Genomic DNA, 19,784 nt, shown 5'->3' with positions numbered 1-19,784 from the left:
ACGAGGATCCTTACGCAGGCTTTGCAGGATCAGGGAGGCCATGCAGCGTAGGTTTGCAGAGGCATTCGGGGCACAGTCCTCTGGGTCACTGAGGACGACAGGATCGGCAGCCACCTCATCCCAGCCACGTAAAAGTCCACGTGTTCCTTGGGACTGTAAATGATCCCTTGAAGACTGCTGCTGTTGATGCTGAGTGCTAGGCTCCACCTACATGCTGCTGATACAATCCTCCTCCTCCTCCTCATCCTCCTCCTCTTCTTGTGTTCCAGGTGGGCAAGCAGGAACAGTGTCTGGATAAAGGGGGCCTTGAGAGGTAAGGAAGTCCTCCTCTTCCTCCCTCTGTTCTGCCTCAAGGGCCCTGTCCATTATTCCACGTAGGGTGTGCTCCAACATGTGAATAAGCGGGAGAGTCTCACTGATGCATGCACTGTCACTGCTCACCATCCTCGTGGCCTCCTCAAATGGTGACAGGACAGTGCATGCATCCCTGATCAACGCCCACTGGCATGGTGAAAAAAACCCAAGCTCCCCTGAGCCAGTTCTGCTGCCATATTGGCACAGGTACTCATTGATGGCCCTCTGCTGCGTGTGCAGCCGCTGCAGCATGGCCAACATAGAGTTCCATCTGGTGGGCATGTCACAAATTAGGCGGTTCTTGGGCAGGTTGTATTCCCTTTGGAGGTCTGTCAGCCGAGCAGTGGCAGTATGACCTTCGGAAATGCACACCGACTTTCCTGGCCTGCTTCAGGACATCCTGTAAGCCCGAGTACCTGCCCAAGAACCGCTGCACCACCAAATTGAGAACATGCGCAAAACAGGGAACGTGGGTGAGTTTTCCCTGTCGCAGGGCAGAGAGGAGGTTGGTGCCATTATCGCTGACCACCATTCCAGGCTTCAGCTGGCGTGGCGTCAACCACCTCTGAGCCTGCCCCTGCAGAGCTGAAAGAACCTCTTCCCCAGTGTGGCTCCTGTCTCCCAAGCACACCAGCTCTAGCACCGCATGGCATCTCTTGGCCTGCATTCCTGCGTAGCCCCTGGTACGCCTACGGAGAACGGCTGGTTCTGAACAAACATCACCACAGGAAGAGGCCACAGAGGAAGAAGAAGAGGAGGGGGTGGAGGAGAGAGGTGTGTCACAAGCAGTAGTAGTGTTTTGGAGGCGTGGTGGCGGAACAACCTCCAAAACTACTGTACCTTGCCCTGCGTCCTTCCCAGCTGCCAGCAGAGTCACCCAATGGGCCGTAAAAGACAGGTAACGTCCCTGTCCATGCCTGCTGGACCATGAGTCAGCGGTAAGATGCACCTTACCACTGACCACCCTGTCCAGTGAGGCATGGACATTGCCTTCCACATGGCGGTAGAGAGCCGGAATCGCCTTCCGGGAGAAAAAGTGGCGTTTGGGTACTTGCCACTGAGGTACTGCACATTCCACAAACTCACGGAAGGGGGCAGAATCTACCAACTGAAAAGGTAGCAGTTGAAGTGCTAGCAATTTTGCTAAGCTAGCATTCAACCGCTGGGCATGTGGATGGCTTGGAGCGTACTTCTTTCGGCGCTGCAGCAGCTGGGGCAGGGAAATTTGTCTGTTACTCTCATTAGATTGCCCGCATGTACTACCACTACTACGTTGTGACACACCTATTTCTACACCTTCGGTGCAGGCTTCAGAGAGGACTGGGGGTCTAGTGGGGTTGGAGGTCACAGAAGGGCAAGGGGAGGTCTGCTTCGGTCTTTGGTGTGGGTCTTTCTGGTATGCTTGCCATCGAGCTGCATGGCAGCTCGACATATGTCTGGACAAACATGTGGTGCCCAAGCGGGTGATGTTTTGGCCACGCGAGATACGCTTGAGACATATGTTGCAAACAGCAAAGGTACGATCTGATGGACAGGTTTCAAAAAAGGCCCACACCAAAGAACTTTTGCTGTACCGTTGAGACACAGCAGCGCCACGTAATGCAGTTGGTGTGCTGCCCTTAAGCTGACCCCTGGAGGGCTTCCTGCCTCTTTGAAGATGTGCCTCTTCCTCCTCCTCCTCTCTCCTATCAGGCACCCAGGTAGAGTGTTACGTACCTGGTTTCCAGAGTCTGATGCAGGGTAGCCTCTCTTACGACTCTGGTTCGCGAGCCACTGGATATGGGACAGCGGGCTCGGAGCACAGAGGGGTAGGAGTGCCGGGTGGTGATGTGTAGAAGCAGGTGGACGAATACCTCTGGCAAGTAGATGCTGAACGTACAGCGGAGGATGGGTCAGCGACCCGCACAGAAGCTGCGACTACAGTGTCACAAGTTAGTAACAGTTCAGGTAGGATGGGTCAGCGACCCGCACAGAAGCTGCGACTACAGCGGCACAAGTTAGTAATAGTTCAGGTATACCGGGAAAGCAGGGTCAAACAAGCCGAGTCATAACAGGTGATCGTGCAGAAAGATGACTGAAGAATGGTCGGTAAACAAGCAGGTGGATCTGGCAGCAGTGAAGTCAAGCAGGCGGATGGTCAAACGGAGCCGGGTCAGGATAGGAGAGATGAGAGGAGTCAGACAAGCCGGGTTCGGTGTTCAAATCAGGTTTCAGGTAGAGTAGTCAAAACAAGCCAAGTTCAGTGTTCAAATCAGGTTTCAGATAGCAAACAGGTCTCAGATAGGATCCACGTCAGAACTGCAGATCAGGCAGCAAAGACACTGTGCTGCTGAGGTGTTTAAATAGGGCAGCCTGCTGTTAATCACTGAAATCAGTCTGCACCATTAACCCTTAAGTGGCAGATCCATGACATTGCCCCCCCCCCCAAGGGGCAGCCTCCGGATGCCCAGTCGGGCTTCTTTGTCAGGATGAGCAAGGAAAAAAGCACGTAACAACCTCTTGGCATGTATATTACCTTCTGGCTCCCAAGAATTATCTTCTGGGCCGTACCCCTTCCATTTGACTAGGAATTGATTCTGGCCTTGTCGCTTCCTACAGTCCAAGATAGCTTCCACCACGTATTCTTCCCAACCGTCAACCTGGATGGGTTCGGGAGGTCTGGATCCTCTGTTGGGAAAAGGATCGGCCACTGCAGGCTTGAGTAGAGAAACGTGGAACACAGGGTGAATTTTCAATGAGTCAGGCAAAAACATTGATGTTATTATATGCAAATTCTGCCAAAGGCAGCAGAGAGACCCAGTCGTCTTGAGAGAAGGCTGTGAAACACCTAATATATTGTTCCAGGGTTTGATTCGTCCTCTCTGTTTTCCCATTAGACTGGGGGTGGTAGGCTGAGGACAAGGAAAGTTGAATCTGTAGTGTTTCACAGAGGGCTCTCCAGAAACGAGAAGTAAATTGGACTCCCCTGTCCGAAACGATGTTGGAAGGTACCCCATGTAGTCTAATGATTTCCTTGATAAACACGCGGGCCGTTTCTGCAGCGGAAGGTGTGTTTTTTAAAGGCAGGAAATGAGCCATTTTAGTAAAACGGTCCACGACAACAAAAATTGCGGTACATCCCTCGGAACGAGGAAGTTCAACAATAAAATCCATTGCGATCATCTCCCATGGTCGGTTAGGTACTGGTAAGGGTTTTAGTAAACCCCAGGCTAGTTTTCGGGGTGTTTTATTTCGGTTGCATATCGGACAAGAACTGATGTAAGACTTGCAAAATTCCTCCAAATTGGGCCACCAGAAGGTGCGTCGTACCAATTCAAGAGTCTTATTAACTCCAAAGTGACCTGCAAGTGGGTGATCATGAAGAAGTTTCAAGACTTCCACTCTAATGTTTTCTGGGACAAAAACCTGACTTCCTCTCCAAAACAGCCCGTTTCTGGAAGTTAGTCAGACATTAGAGGGTTTGGACGAATCGGAAGATGCTCCTCGGATCATGGAGATTAGGTCAGTGTGTAGAAGCAGGAAGTTGCCATCCGACAGGATGGTATGGGGAATAGAAGTATCCTTTGGGTTATCGTACATTCGGGATAATGCATCCGGTTTAATGTTTTTGGATCCTGGTCGGAAGGTAATATGGAAACAAAAACGAAAAGAAAAGAAAAGAGCCCAACGGGCTTGTCGAGGTTTAAGATGTCTGGCAGATTTCAAATACTCCAAATTCTTATGATCTGTGTAGATCAGTACAGGATGAATGGCGCCCTCCAATAGATATCTCCATTCCTCTAGAGCTGTCTTAATGGCCAGTAGTTCTCGATCTCCTACATCATAGTTCTTTTCTGTGGGGGAAAGCTTTCAAGAGAAGAATCCCACTGGGTGTATTAAATCTTTGTCCCCCAAGCGCTGAGAGAGAACAGCTCCTACCGCAACTTCGGAGGCTTCGACCTCAAGAAGGAAAGGTAACTTTGGATTGGGATGTCTAAGGATCGGAGCTGAAGTAAAGAGTCTTTTTAAAATGTCAAAGGCCTTCTGCGCTTCAGGGTTCCAACAGAAACGAAGATTTTGTTTTGTGAGTTGTGTGATAGGAGCCACAATAGCCGAAAACCCTCTAATAAATTTTCTATAGAAGTTTGCGAATCCAATGAAACGCTGCACCCCTTTTTTATCCAAGGGTGTTGGCCAGTCTAAGATTGCAGATACCTTCTTTTGATCCATCTCAATTCCTGTAGGGGAAATTACCAGGCCTAAGAATTGGATGGTTTGCTGTTCAAACTCGCATTTTTCAGCTTTCGCATATAAACTGTGCTGACGGAGGCGATCCAGAACCTTACAGACATGTCCTCGGTGCTCCTCCAAGGAACGGGAGAAAATCAGTATGTCATCTAGATACACGATTACAAAAATGTCCAAAAAATCTCGGAATACGTCATTGACGAAGTGCTGAAAAGTAGCGGAGCGCGTTACATAGCCCGAAGGGCATGACCAAATATTCGTAATGGCCATAGCGGGTACGGAATGCTGTTTTCCACTCATGTCCATCCTTGATACGTATTAAATTATACGCTCCCCTTAGGTCTAATTTTGTAAAGATAACGGCAAATCTTAATTTTTGGAAAAGTTCAGGTATTAAAGGTAGAGGGTAACGATTTTTCACGGTGACTTTGTTGAGTTCCTGGTAGTCAATACAGGGACGGAGAGTTTGGTCCTTCTTTGTGACGAAAAATATTCCGGCACCTGCTGGTGAAGTGGACGGGCGGATAAATCCCTTTTCCAAATTCTCGACAAGGTAGATTTTTAACGCGTCTTGTTCTTTTTCAGAAAGTGGGAAAATTTGTCCGAAAGGGATCTCGGCCCCTGGAAGAAGATCAATCGGACAATCGTACGGCCGATGAGGTGGAAGGGAATCTGCCCCTTTCTTACTGAAGACATCCAGAAATCCATGGTAGGGTTTGGGGATGGATTGAATCAAACTTGGGTCAGTGTTTAAGCACAGCAGGGCAGAAGATGGTTTAGGACGTTCGGGAAAACAGTGTTCCTGACAGTAATGAGATGGGAACGAAAGATTTTTAGAGGATTGTGTACCTGAAGCCAGGGTATACCCAGGATTACTGGAAACAAAGGAGATGAAATGACGTCCAAAATTAAAAGTTCCTTATGATTGGATGAAGTAATAGCAGGTAAAGGAAGGGTCTCATGGGTCACTTGCCCAGACTTGATGTGTGAGCCATCAGCCAAAAAAACGGAAAGTCTAAAGTCCTTTGTGCGGACGGGAATGTTATGCAGATCGGCAAATGAGGAATCGATGAAACAACTGCATGCCCCTGAATCTACGATAGCGTTGACCGACACCATCTTTCCCGGAAGCTGTAAGGAAAGGAAGAGAGCAAGATGGTTGGGGTTGGTAGTAATAGCAGAGATGTTACCAGGAACTGAAGAATGGAACTTACGTATTTTAACGGGACAATTGTGTACGTAGTGACCGGCCTCACCGCAATATAGACACAGGTTTAGCTGACGGCGGCGTGTGCGTTCTTCAGGTGGCAAGGTGGGTCCCATGGATACTTCAGAACCCATGCAAATAGTTGCATGGGTTCTGAAGTATCCATGGGTGGACCAGCAGAATTGGAAGAAACAGGTGGTGGAAAACGAGAAGGAGGCAAGGGAGCCCGGGTGGTGACCCAGACTGGGCGACTCTGTTGAGAGGATTGTTCCGCTCGGCGTTCCCTTAGTCGTCGGTCGATCTGAACGGCTTTGTCAATCAGATCATCCAGGGTGTCAGGTACCCCAATGCGGGCCAAGTCATCCTTTAAGGCTTCAGACAGACCTAAGCGAAATTGGTGGCGCAAGGTGTCCGCACTCCAGCGGCGGAAATCAGTAACATAGTCCTCCACTGCTCTACGCCCCTGTTGGAGAGCGAGTAAAGCAGCTTCAGCAGTAGCAGTCCTTTGCGGGTCGTCGTAGAGCTGTGCCATAGTCTGGAAGAAGTTTAGCAAAGTCTCTGTCTGGACACCGTTCTCCTCTAACGAGCAATGTGCCCAATTTTGGGGTTCCCCTTGGAGTAGGGAAACGACAAATCCCACTTTAGTGGCTTCCAAAGAAAAGGTTCGGGGTTGCAAAGCAAAGTATAACTGACATGCGTTTCGGAAGTCCCGGAACTTGGTTTGATCCCCGGAGAATCGTTCGGGCATGGGAACCCTGGGTTCAGATGGCAACATCAAAACTGACGGACCCGCAGATGACGATGATCTAGCGGTGGATGCTGAAGTTGCGTCCCCAGAAGCTGATAAGTTCTGAACCTGCCCCTCCAATCTCAGGTAGCCATCTTGTAGGTTTTTAACGGCCTGGGTAAGTGATGCTAAGTGTTTACACACCTCTTCCATAGCCGGAACTACGCCTGCAGACTCTGTCATGGCTGTCTGATACTGTTACGTACCTGGTTTCCAGAGTCTGATGCAGGGTAGCCTCTCTTACGACTCTGGTTCGCGAGCCACTGGATATGGGACAGCGGGCTCGGAGCACAGAGGGGTAGGAGTGCCGGGTGGTGATGTGTAGAAGCAGGTGGACGAATACCTCTGGCAAGTAGATGCTGAACGTACAGCGGAGGATGGGTCAGCGACCCACACAGAAGCTGCGACTACAGCGGCACAAGTTAGTAATAGTTCAGGTATACCGGCAAAGCAGGGTCAAACAAGCCGGGTCATAACAGGTGATCGTGCAGAAAGATGACTGAAGAATGGTCGGTAAACAAGCAGGTGGATCTGGCAGCAGTGAAGTCAAGCAGGCGGATGGTCAAACGGAGCCGGGTCAGAATAGGAGAGATGAGAGGAGTCAGACAAGCCGGGTTCGGTGTTCAAATCAGGTTTCAGGTAGAGTAGTCAAAACAAGCCAAGTTCAGTGTTCAAATCAGGTTTCAGAGAGCAAACAGGTCTCAGATAGGATCCACGTCAGAACTGCAGATCAGGCAGCAAAGACACTGGGCCAGATTCATGAACAATGGTGCAGATTTGCACCGGCGTGGTGCATCATTTTTAGACTACACCGGTCCAGCGCGGAGAGGCAGTTAGGTGATTCAATAAACTTTTTTTGTCTACGATGCCCCAGCGGGGAGGATTTTAGACGGCGTAAGGCGGGGTAAGGCCAACTGGGAGTCACCCTATGCTAATGAAGTGCCGACCGTGGCGCAGGGGTCACGCCGGGGCGCATCTTAGACTGCACATGCTCAGTGACATCCAGGGGTAAATGCCCCAATCTGCACATGCTCAGAACTGCGCCCCGGCGTGATCCCTGAGCTACGCCGACCCACTACCAAAGCCCAGTCCATGAATCAGCCCAGACTTCCGCCCTGCAGGTGTAAATGTACTGAAGCTTTTTTTTTTCTAAGCTAGGTCATTTGCATTGTGGTGGGGCAGTTATGGCTGATGAGGAATCCTCAGGTGGGCGGATGACCAATTTCAGCCCAGAGGAGAGGGCTGTAATTGAGGGCCTCTCCCAACATGGGGACCGCCTCTATGGGCCACAGAGTGGCTGCCCCTGGCATGTTGGCACACAGATGTGTTGTCCAGCAAGTGTTGTTGCTCAGTTCGTTTGTAACGCTGCTGCTTTAGCTGCTCTCCAGCTGACCTCTGCAAGTTTGGTGCAAAGTTCCCCCTGCTTTTATGAGGTGTAACTTTGCACCGGAAATTTCAGCTCCGCTCACCGGGAGTAGCCTGCGCCGGTCAAGCTTAAGTTGATGAATCGGCCCAAAAACCTCACTTGCATATTTAAAACACAAAAACCATGGCCGCGCCAGATCCGACCAGCGTAAATCTGCGCCAACGCCGCGCCGGCGTGGAAAGGTTACACCGAGGCGATGAAGTCTATTTGGAGGCATAATCTGGTTCTCTGGGTAAGGCGCAGCGATCCGCCGGCGCAAATCTGCACTTACGCCGTGCATCTACCAAAAAAACGGTGTAAGTGCTTCATGAATCTGGCCCTGTGCTGCTGAGGTGTTTAAATAGGGCAGCCTGCTGTTAATCACTGAAATCAGTCTGCACCATTAACCCTTAAGTGGCAGATCCATGACATAGAGTCAATGACCTCATCATCCCCTCCCTCCTCATCATCACTGTCGAAAACCTGGCAGTATGCTGAAGCTGGGGGAACATCACTCCCAGATTGTTGTCCCTCTCGGCCACCCCCTCTCCCTGGGCTCACATCAATGCCTTCCTCTATCTGTGTTCCGTCATCGGAGTCTTTAAAACGCTGCGCATCTTCATGTAGCATGTACCCAACACTGTGTTGAAACAGTTCGGGGGACTCCTCAGGAGGACACGGTGGGACTAGGGAAGGACTGTGTGATGCCATTGTGCAGAGGGTAGAGGACGCCTTGGCAGCTGCTTTGCCAGACAAACTATGATCAGTCTGTGTGAGAGAGGATGAGGACGGCTTGGTCATCCACTCAACTAATTTCTCTGTATGTTGAGGCTCAACACGCCCAGCTCCCGAAAAGAAGGACGAGCGGCCATGGCCACGTGCTGAAGAGGATAAACCACATCCACCACCAGCATTACCTCTAGATGCAGAGCCTGCTTGCCCTCGTGACTCTCTGCCTCTCTTTGTCCTTCCAGTCATATTTATGCCTTCAGGTGCTATGTACCAAAACAGACGCAGTCAAAGCAACTGCGTTCAGGTGTTAGTAAACTACACAACAGGAAGTAAGAGCGACTGTGTTCAGCTGCTATGTAACAAAATAGTCGCAGTCACACCAACTGCGTTCAGGTGGTAGAAAACAGCAACCGCACAGTAAGAGCGAGTGCGCTCAAGTGCTATGTAACTAAATAGTCGCAGTCACACCAACTGCGTTCAGCTGGTATTAAACAGCAACTGCACAGTAAGAGCGAGTGCACTCAAGTGCTATGTAACTAAATAGTCGTAGTCACACCAACTGCGTTCAGGTGGTATTAAACAGCAACCGCCCAGTAAGAGCGAGTGCGCTCAAGTGCTATGTAACAAAATAGTCGCAGTCACACCAACTGCGTTCAGCTGGTATTAAACAGCAACCGCACAGTAAGATCGAGTGCACTCAAGTGCTATGTAACTAAATAGTCGCAGTCACACCAACTGCGTTCAGGTGGTATTGAACAGCAACCGCCCAGTAAGAGCGAGTGCGCTCAAGTGCTATGTAACAAAATAGTCGCAGTCACACCAACTGCGTTCAGCTGGTATTAAACAGCAACCGCACAGTAAGAGCGAGTGCGCTGAAGTGCTATGTAACAAAATAATCGCAGTCACAGCAACTGCGTTCAGGTGGTATTAAACAGTAACCGCCCAGTAAGAGCAAGTGCGCTCAAGTGCTATGTAACAAAATAGTCGCAGTCACACCAAGTGCGTTCAGGTGGTATTAAACAGCAAGCGCACAGTAATAGCGACTGCGCTCAAATGCTATTTAACAGCACACACGCAGTGACACCAAGCGCGTTCAGGTGGTATTAAACAGCAAGCGCACAGTAATAGCGACTGCGCTCAAATGCTATTTAACAGCACACACGCAGTGACACCAAGCGCGTTCAGGTGGTATTAAACGGCAAGCGCACAGTAATAGCGACTGCGCTCAAATGCTATTTAACAGCACACATGCAGTGACACCAAGCGCGTTCAGGTGGTATTAAACAGCAAGCGCACAGTAATAGCGACTGCGCTCAAATGCTATTTAACAGCACACACGCAGTGACACCAAGCGCGTTCAGGTGGTATTAAACAGCAAGCGCACAGTAATAGCGACTGCGCTCAAATGCTATTTAACAGCACACACGCAGTGACGCCAAGCGCGTTCAGGTGGTATTAGACAGCACACACGCAGTAAGAATGTCTGCGTTTCTGTGCAATTCAATAGCCCAGTTGCATTAACAGCTACTGCGTTTCTGTGCTAATAAATTGCACACGTGCAGTAACAGGTAATGCGTGTGTGTGTGCAATTAACTAGCACACGTTCAATAACACAGACTAATATTTTAAAGCTAATCCCTAATGCAGGCAATACAACACGTTAGAGCACTGCATGTAGAACAAACTCCTGCCTGACAGATACTAATAGCAGATCTAGCTGAGCTATACAGTTTATAAATATATTGACAACTCCTAGGGATGTGAATATATTCTCTACAAACTGTAGATTTAACTATACTGACTAGCTTCCTACTCTCTCTATCTATCTATCTATCTATCTATCTATCTATCTATCTATCTATCTATCTATCTATCTGTTAGAAAAGACACTGGGCCAGATTCATGTACAATGGTGCAGATTTGCACCGGCGTGGTGCATCATTTTTAGACTACACCGGTCCATCGCGGAGCGGCAGTTAGGTGATTCAAGAAACTTTTTTTGTCTACGATGCCCCAGCGGGGCGGATTTTAGATGGCGTAAGGCGGGGTAAGGCCAAATGGGAGTCACCCTATGCTAATGAAGTGCCGACCGTGGCGCAGGGGTCACGCCGGGGCGCATCTTAGACCGCACATGCTCAGTGACATCCAGGGGTAAATGCCCCAATCTGCACATGCTCAGAACTGCGCCCTGGCGTGACCCCTGAGCTACGCTGGCCCACTACCAACGCCCAGTCCATAAATCAGCCCAGACTTCCGCCCTGTAGGTGCAAATGTACTGAAGCTTTTTTTTTCCAAGCTAGGTCACTTGATGTGTTGTCCAGCATGTGTTGTCACTTGATGTGTTGTTGCTCAGCTCGTCTGTAACGCTGCTGCTTTAGCTGCTCTCCAGCTGACCTGTGCAAGTCTGGTGCAAAGTTACCCCTGCTTTTATGAGGGGTAACTTGGCGCCGGAAATTTCAGTTCCGCGCACCGGGAGTAGCCTGCGCCGGTCAAGCTTAGGTTGATGAATCGGCCCAAAAACCTCATTTGCATATTTAAAACACAAAAACCATGGCCGCGCCAGATCGGACCAGCGTAAATCTGCGCCAACGCCGCCCGCCGGCGTGGAAATGTTACACCGAAGCGATGAAGTCTATTTGGAGGCGTAATCTGGGTCTCTGGGTACGGCGCAGCGATCCGCCGGCGCAAATCTGCACTTACGCCGCGCATCTCCCAAAAAAACGGTGTAAGTGCTACATGAATCTGCCCCACTGTGTCTCTATCTCTCTATCTCTAACTGTCTGTCTGTCTGACTTGTCTTTAACAAAGCCGGAACACACTACACGAGGCCGCCGTGCAGGCTGCCTTTTATAGTGTGGGGCGTGTACTAATCCCCCTGAGCCATAATTGGCCAAAGCCACCCTGGCTTTGGCCAATTATGGCTCTTCATTTTTGGCGCACTGTGATTGGCCAAGCATGCGGGACATACAGCATGCTTGGCCAATCATCAGCGGTCAACGCCGCAGTGAATTATGGGACGTTTTACGTCACTCGAATTTGGCGCGAACGACACGTTTTGTTCGGGTTTCGTCGAACGAACGAACGAACGACCAATGTTCGAGTCGAACATACGTTCGTATCGAACGCGAAGCTCATCCCTAGCCAAAACCCTTAAAGAAGGGGGGAAGGAAGCACACAGGGGGAATTATGCATATGACGCAGTCTAGCTGCCCCCAGTGAAGCAAAGAAGGGCCACCAGATCAATTTGCATACAGAGTTCTAGCCCTGTGTTAAAAAAATGCTGGTTTTCTAATTTACAAACAGTCAACTAGACATTCTGTCTGAGTAATTCTAAATATAATACTGCATATTTTAATAATATAACATTTTCTTAAAGTAGTATCACCTAGTGCTGGGAACCTTCCAAGAGAGAACGGGATTTTACGTCCCAAGTTAATGTATATTTGAAAAAGGTTTATATGGTTAGTTTCCAGCACAGACAGTACTGCACCAGTCCTTGAACAATTTAAAATATTAGAGCAAAAACAAACTGAGTGGGTGTTTAGACCACATCAGTAATATAGGACTTTGTGGTGTGTCGTGTCGGGGATAGGTGAGCTAATGATTCAATCTAGAATGTTGTATAGAAAAAATAACAATTTATTTTAAATATATAAAAATAAAACACAATGAATAAAATCACTTGTTGCCCTGTTACAGAAGAGATGCTAATAGTGATTAGATGAACTTGATGCTAGTCGCCGACATGTTTTGCAAGAAAATGCATCTTCTGGGCGCCGCATTCATCTAAATTACATCCTCATCTAATAATATGTAAGAAAAACAAATTAGTTACATATAATATTTTACGGGCATAGAATATACAAAATTACATAATTTATACTTAGATTAATATATCATGAAAATATATATATAAATGCTCACCAGCGACTGTAGACTGGCAGACTTTGTCAGCAAGGACACATGAAGCCTGAATTAGGGGAGATGGACACAACCATAGAGCAGAGGCTCGCCTGAGCTGCAACTAAGGCCCCCTGCGGGAGTCAGACCCGCAGAGTTTAGAGTGAAGCTGTTTCCCCCTGGTGGTATTCAGATAACGGTGGGTGGTATAATGAAATCTATAATAATAGTGATGAAAGCTAGTAAGAAATATATATGTACATATATGGATATTGACGCATATATATAGATATAAAATAGGGTTGCTGGTGTTGATCAGCAAGAAACCCATACAAAATGTGCAATCAGTATACATTTGTTATCTCATTGTTGATTTACAAGTGATACAAAAATTAATATATATATATAAATTAATATATAAACACATTACCTACCAATATGGCATATTAAACCGGATATCCTCTAGCGAGGGGCAAGGTATGGAAGCGGGACCGTGGGGTACTAAATCCCCTAGGAAACCAAGATAAACATATGCGTTTTAATGGTGATAGCAATCCCAGGTGAATATTTATATTTTAAGTATATGGAGCAAAAAGGCAGGGTTACTATCTATAGAAGTGTGGAGCTGGGTAGGGAAATAGTGTTGAATCATAGAGCAATATAAGTTAAGTAAGCCGGGTCCCTCCTCAGTCTATAATGAGTATGTAGAATTAAATGGGAAAATTGTTCCAACATATAAATAAATAAATATTCTCCCTTAAGGGACTTGTCAATCAAGCATCGGGGAGGGGATGAAGGAGGATCCGGATTTCCTGAGCTCTATCAGCACTAACAGATACCTATCACAGGCACTCCACACATAAACATGAAAGAGGACAATAAATGTCCTATATGTCCATACCTTGGGATGCAATAGCTCCAAACGCGCTCCCGCCGGGTGCTCGTGTGCCTCCGTCTCCCCGGCGTGTGTGTACTGTCTCCACACGCCGGCGGTTAAATATACAGGGCGACCCGGAAGTGAAGGGTCACATTGACCCCTGACATCACTTCCTTTGGATCCAGACTGGCCGCGCATGCGCAGGTGGGCCGGTAACGGCCGTACCGCGCATGCGCCGCACTCTGTGTGGATGGGAGAATATCCCCATCCTCAACAGCAGGATCAACAGCTTCACTGACTTGGCAGTTGACACTCAGACAGCGCCACCCAGTGGTCCCCAATGCCTACTGTCATAGACACATGCTTCCTGTCTGCTGACAACGAATAGCAGCCACAGCCTTGTATTGATTGTGAGAAGAAACAAAAAATAATGTATCATAATATGAAATAATCTGCAATATCAGCAAGAAAATTCAACAGTATATAGATTTATTGGATATATACTCCAATATCTTATCCTTCAAAAAGGAGAATTAAAAATTCAGACAAAAGTTAATATGATGACCATTTGTCTATTAACCAACAAACTGATATGTAGTTCTTCAAAGATACCACTAGATGGCGTGCATATATCTAATACATTGTCCATTATAAACAGAGAATTAAAGGAGTTCTCCAAGCTAAAACTTTTAATCCCCGCTGTGCCCGGGCTGTAAAACTATACAAAATCAACTTTCACTTACCTGCCTACGATCCCCCGTTGTTCCGATATCGCCGTCCCGTTCTCCGGTCCCGGTCTGTTCCACTTCCTGCGGGTCGGTGACTCACAGTGCGCTCAGCCTATCAGCGGCCGCAGCAATGTCCCGTCGCGGCCGCTGATAGGCTGAGCGCACTGTGAGTCACCGACCCGCAGGAAGTGGAACAGACCGGGACCGGAGAACGGTACGGCGATATTGGAACAACGGGGGATCGTAGGCAGGTAAGTGAAAGTTTATTTTGTATAGTTTTACAGCCCGGGCACAGCGGGGGTTAAAAGTTTTAGCTTGGAGAACTCCTTTAAGTAATCTACCCTGAAGAGAGCTGTTAATTCAAAGGAATGGTTTAAAGGATAGGGCTGAATTCAAGCCTGGCGCATAAGTGGCTCATTGATTGAAAATCCAGCGGGTTTCCTGTTGTAGTATTTTTTTGTCAAAATTTCCTCCTCTTTCTGAGGGGGGGATCACTTCTAATACAGAAAATGAGATGACCGCAGGGTCAAAACTGTGTTGCAAGCCCACATGGTTGCAAATTGGTGTGTATAGTAAGCCTGCTTCCAAATAATAAAGATGGTCCTGGATTCGCTTCGCGAATGGTCTCTTAGTCTTTCCTATGTAGAATGCACCACAGGTGCAGGTTGCTAAATACACAACCCCCACCGTGGTGCAGTCTGCATAGGCTTTTGACTTATGGTAGCCTCCCCTTGGCAAGGGGCAGCCCGTTCCTTCCCTTACCCAGGGGCATTGATTACACTGACCGCATCTAAAGGTTCCCTTCTCCACTGTTGCAACTGATGAGTTTAGGGCTAAATGGCTGTGTACTACATTGTCTCTGATGGATCCCGGTCGTCTGTAAACAATTTCTGGTTTTGTCGTTACATACTTAGAGACGACTGGATCCTCCACTAAAAAGTGCCAGTTATTGGCTATAATGCTTCGAAACACATCCTGATTGTCACTGAAGGTGGTAATATATTTTGTTGTGGGATTCGTTTCCTTCCTTTTGGGTTCAAAGATAAGAGTTTCTCTAGATTTCAATTTTGCTCTCTGGTAGGCTTCTCTCAATACTTTTTTGCTATACCCTCATAGCAGTAATCTAGTATACAGAGCTTTTGATTCAATTTTGAAATCTGCCTCTTTGGCGCAGTTTCTACGAATCCTCAGATATTGTCCAAAGGGGATACTTCTTACCAAGGGACGGGGATGAGCACTTGAATAGTGTAATATCGTGTTTCATGCCGTTTCCTTCTGGTATAAATTGCTATGTATAAGGCCATTTGGATCAATGATCAATTTTAAATCCAAAAACGGTAAATAATGATTGTATCCGATTGGATCGTGAATTTTAAATTGAAGGAATTGCGGGAAATGTATATCATGAAGTCCGCTAGCTGATCAGCCGATCCAGCCCAGACAACCAGGACATCGTCGATGTACCCCCGCCACAATAAAATGTGGCGGAGGTACATCGCGGCGCCGTCATCTGCAAACAGCTCCCTTTCCCACCCCCCCAGGTACAGGTTGGTATACGATGGGGCACACAAAGTCCCCATCGCAACCCCCTGTACCTGGAGGTAAGTGGAGCCTTCGAACAGAAAAGAGTTAGTAGTAAGGATATGTTCCAACAGTGTCGTGACAAATCTACACAGCTTCCAATTGTGTCTGTCCTGTTCTTTCAGGAAGTTTGTAATAATTTCAACACCCTTAGAATGAGGAATGCTGGAGTATAAAGCCTCTATATCGATGGCCGCTAAAATGGTCCCAGCCGGGACAGTCATGCCTTCAATTATCTTAAGGAGGTCCAGTGAGCATTCATATATATATTTTCATGATATTTTAATCTAAGTATAAATTATGTAATTTTGTATATTCTATGCCCGGAAAATATTATATGTAACTAATTTGTTTTTCTTACATATTATTAGATGAGGATGTAATTTAGATGAATGCGGCGCCCAGAAGACGCATTTTCTTGCGAAACATGTCGGCGACTAGCATCAAGTTCATCTAATCACTATTAGCATCTCTTCTGTAACAGGGCAACAAGTGATTTTATTCATTGTGTTTTATTTTTATATATTTATAATAAATTGTTATTTTTCTATACAACGTTCTAGATTGAATCATTAGCTCACCTATCCCTGACACGACACACCACAAAGTCCTATATTACTGATGTGGTCTAAACACCCACTCAGTTTGTTTTTGCTCTAATATTTCAAGTGTTGAGTATATTTTCTATCTTATTTGCAAGTATTGTTTATTAGGTCATAGACATTTTCTGTTAGAGTGTGATGTTTCTACTTTGAAGGAAATAAATATATGTTGAACTAGCAATGCTTCTGTCTTTTTAACTAGCATTATAGCCGTAAGCCTAATATACACTCTGGTCTTATATACTAGCAAACAAGGGACTCATATCCAGTAATACAGATGCAATAGTTATATATATATATATATATATATATATATATATATATATATATATATATATATATATATATATATATATATATATAAGTTATAGTAAAGGATAAATAGACACATAGGCCCGGATTCAGAAAGCAGTTACGACGGTGTATCTCCGGATACGCCGTCTTAACTCTGAGTGCGGGGCCGTCGCAACTCGGCGCCTGATTGATAGTATCAGATACGCCTCACAGTTGCCTAGATACGAGTGGCGTAAGTCTCCTACGCCGTCGTATCTTAGGCTGCATATTTACGCTTTCCGCTAGGTGGCGTTTCCGTAGATTTCTGCCTCGAATATGCAAATTAGGTAGATACGCCGATTCAGAAACGTACGTCCGCCCAGCGCATTTTTTTTTTGTCGTTTGCGTAAGGCTTTTTCCGGCGTATAGTTACCCCTGCTATATGAGGCGTACGCAATGTTAAGTATGGACGTCGGGCCAGCGTCAAATTTTCCATCGATTACATCATTTGCGTAAGTCGTTCGCGAATAGGGCTGTGCGTAAATTACGTTAACGTCGAAAGCATTGACTATTTGCGGTGTAATTTGGAGCATGCGCACTGGGATACGTTCACGGACGGCGCATGCGCCGTTCGTTAAAAACGTCATTTACGTGGGGTCACACTGAATTATCATAAAACACGCCCACATCTTCAAATTTTGCCGGCCCTTATATGCTATGCCGCCGTAACTTCGGGCGCATAATCTTTCTGAATACCATACTTGCGTCACAAAGTTACGGCGGCGTAGCATATAGGAGATATGCTACGCCCGCCTAAAGATACACATTTGTATCTGAATCTGGTCCATAGTTATTATTGCATGATTGATTCTACATTTGGCACCGCAGATGTCTTTGGACATAAAATTCACAAACCCTAATGTATTTTTATATTGAGTCCATTAAGCTAAAGAGCCCTCAACCCAGAACTGGAAATCGTCTGTAGCGCGGAGGAAAGATTGGCGCTGGCTCACGAATCTTGAAAACCTGCTTTGATGATCCAGAAACTGCTGAGAAATTTCATCAGAATACGGACGCGTAGAAACTGGTGAGATTTTTGGCTGATGTATGTTTTTATTTTAAACGTTTTTATTGTAGTGTTAACGTGTGTTAGGCCTGTAACCAGTGGATTTACTGGTGAGTAAAGGGGAGTGATCACCCCTGGATATGTGATATAGCCTGCAGATTGACAGGATAAACCACACATCTTTGCAGAAAAAGTGGGAGAAAATGTTAATTTTTTTAATTTATTTTTTTAAATAATTTTTTTTTTTAAGCTTTTAATTTTTGTTTACCCACGTGCTTTTCCCAGAGAAGTTTAATGTGGCCTGCAATCAAAGAGGACTAGAAATCAGTGATAAGGAGATAATCTCCTGGTTTGGAAGAGCATTAGTTAGCATTAGTGCCCATTCACACCTAGGCGTATATACGCCTGTAGCGCGACGCCGCAGCAGCCCCTGATACGCTGGAGGGGTGAGTTTACATTGTCGGCTATGGAGATGGTTCACATCTCCACGCCGAATGCCGAACGCTGTACGCCTGCCACCTGAAAACAAGTCCCGGACCTTTTTTTCAGGCGGCTTTCGGTGTTCGGCCATAGCTGACAATGTTGTCAGCCCTCCTGTGTATGTTACCGCGGCGTATTTTACCGCGTTTTGTCGCGGCAAATCGCGGGACAAAACGCTGCAATTTGTCGCGGCAAAATACGCCGCGGTAACATACATCTAGGTGTGAATGCAGCCTTAGTTAGTGTGCTCGGAACGCAAGTTTTAAATAGCTTAATAGCAGTTTTTTGTTTGTTTGTGGTGATTCAGGTGTGTATTGTCTAAGCAACTGGTCAAACAGGTTTCAGTGTGGCTAGTTGCAGATTTAACATAACAATGGATCTTCTTGGAAAACTACTTAACGAGAATGGTTTTTATACTGGATCTATATAATGAATATAGCTAAACAGTGTGATGCAGATGCTTGTAAACGTATTGAACAATTAGTGAATGAGAAGTGTGTATTGGAAAAGAGGGTTAGTATATTAGAGAAGACTTGTAAGCAAAAAGATAGTTGCTGTCACGTACCTGGTTTCCAGAGTCTGATGCAGGGTAGCCTCTCTTACGGCTCTGGTTCGCGAGCCACTGGATATGAGACAGCGGACTCGGAACACAGAGGGGTAGGAGTGCCAGGTGGTGATGAGTAGATGCAGGAACGCTGGAGTAGAGGATGGGTCAGCTACCCGTACGAGAACTGCAACTACAGCAGCACAAATAGTTCAGGTATACTGGAATAGCAGAGTCAGACAAGCCGGATCATAAAAGGTAACATGCAGGTGGAGAGCTGAAGAATAGTCGGTTTAAACAGGCAGGAGGATCTGGCAACAGAGAGGTCAGGCAGACGGATGGTCAAACAGAGCCGGGTCAGGGTTGGAGAGATGCGAGGAGTCAGACAAGCCAGGTTCAGCGTTCAATCAGGATTCAGGTAGAGTAGTCAGACAAGCCGGGTTCGGAGATCAATCAGGTTTCAGATGAGCATACAACAGGTCTCAGATAGGATCCATGTCAGAACTGCAGATCAGGCAGCAATGTGCTGCAAACAGCAAAGGGTTTTTAAAGTGTCTTTTTGGCGCCACCGCTAATTAGCCCTCCATGCAGGCTTCCTTCAGACAGCCAGCATGCCATCGCGGGTCCCGTGCTCGTGCACGCGCATTAGCGGGAGCGCGCGCACGGGAGCGCGCGCGTGCACGAGCACGGGACCCGCGATGGCGTGCTGGCTGTCTGAAGGAAGCCTGCATGGAGGGTGTCTGCATGGAGGGTGTCTGCCGGGATGACAACGGCAAAGAGGTGAGTCCCTGACAGTTGCATTGCCTCTTTAAATCAGAGAGAGTCGGCTAATGGGCGTATTAAAGATTTAGCCGAAAGTGCAGTAGTGGAGACACCCTTCGCAAATGCCCAGTGCACAATAAAGATAGAGATTAAGCAACATGCAGGAAAACCATATGCTATGGTTAATGCAAGTAATAGTAATATGATAGAAATCAAAGTTAAAAATGTAAATAGAAATGCGGTAACCGCATTAGAAAAT

Source organism: Rana temporaria, chromosome 12, assembly GCF_905171775.1.
Source record: "Rana temporaria chromosome 12, aRanTem1.1, whole genome shotgun sequence".
In the NCBI taxonomy this organism is placed as follows: domain Eukaryota; kingdom Metazoa; phylum Chordata; class Amphibia; order Anura; family Ranidae; genus Rana; species Rana temporaria.
This window is presented reverse-complemented; position numbering follows the sequence as displayed.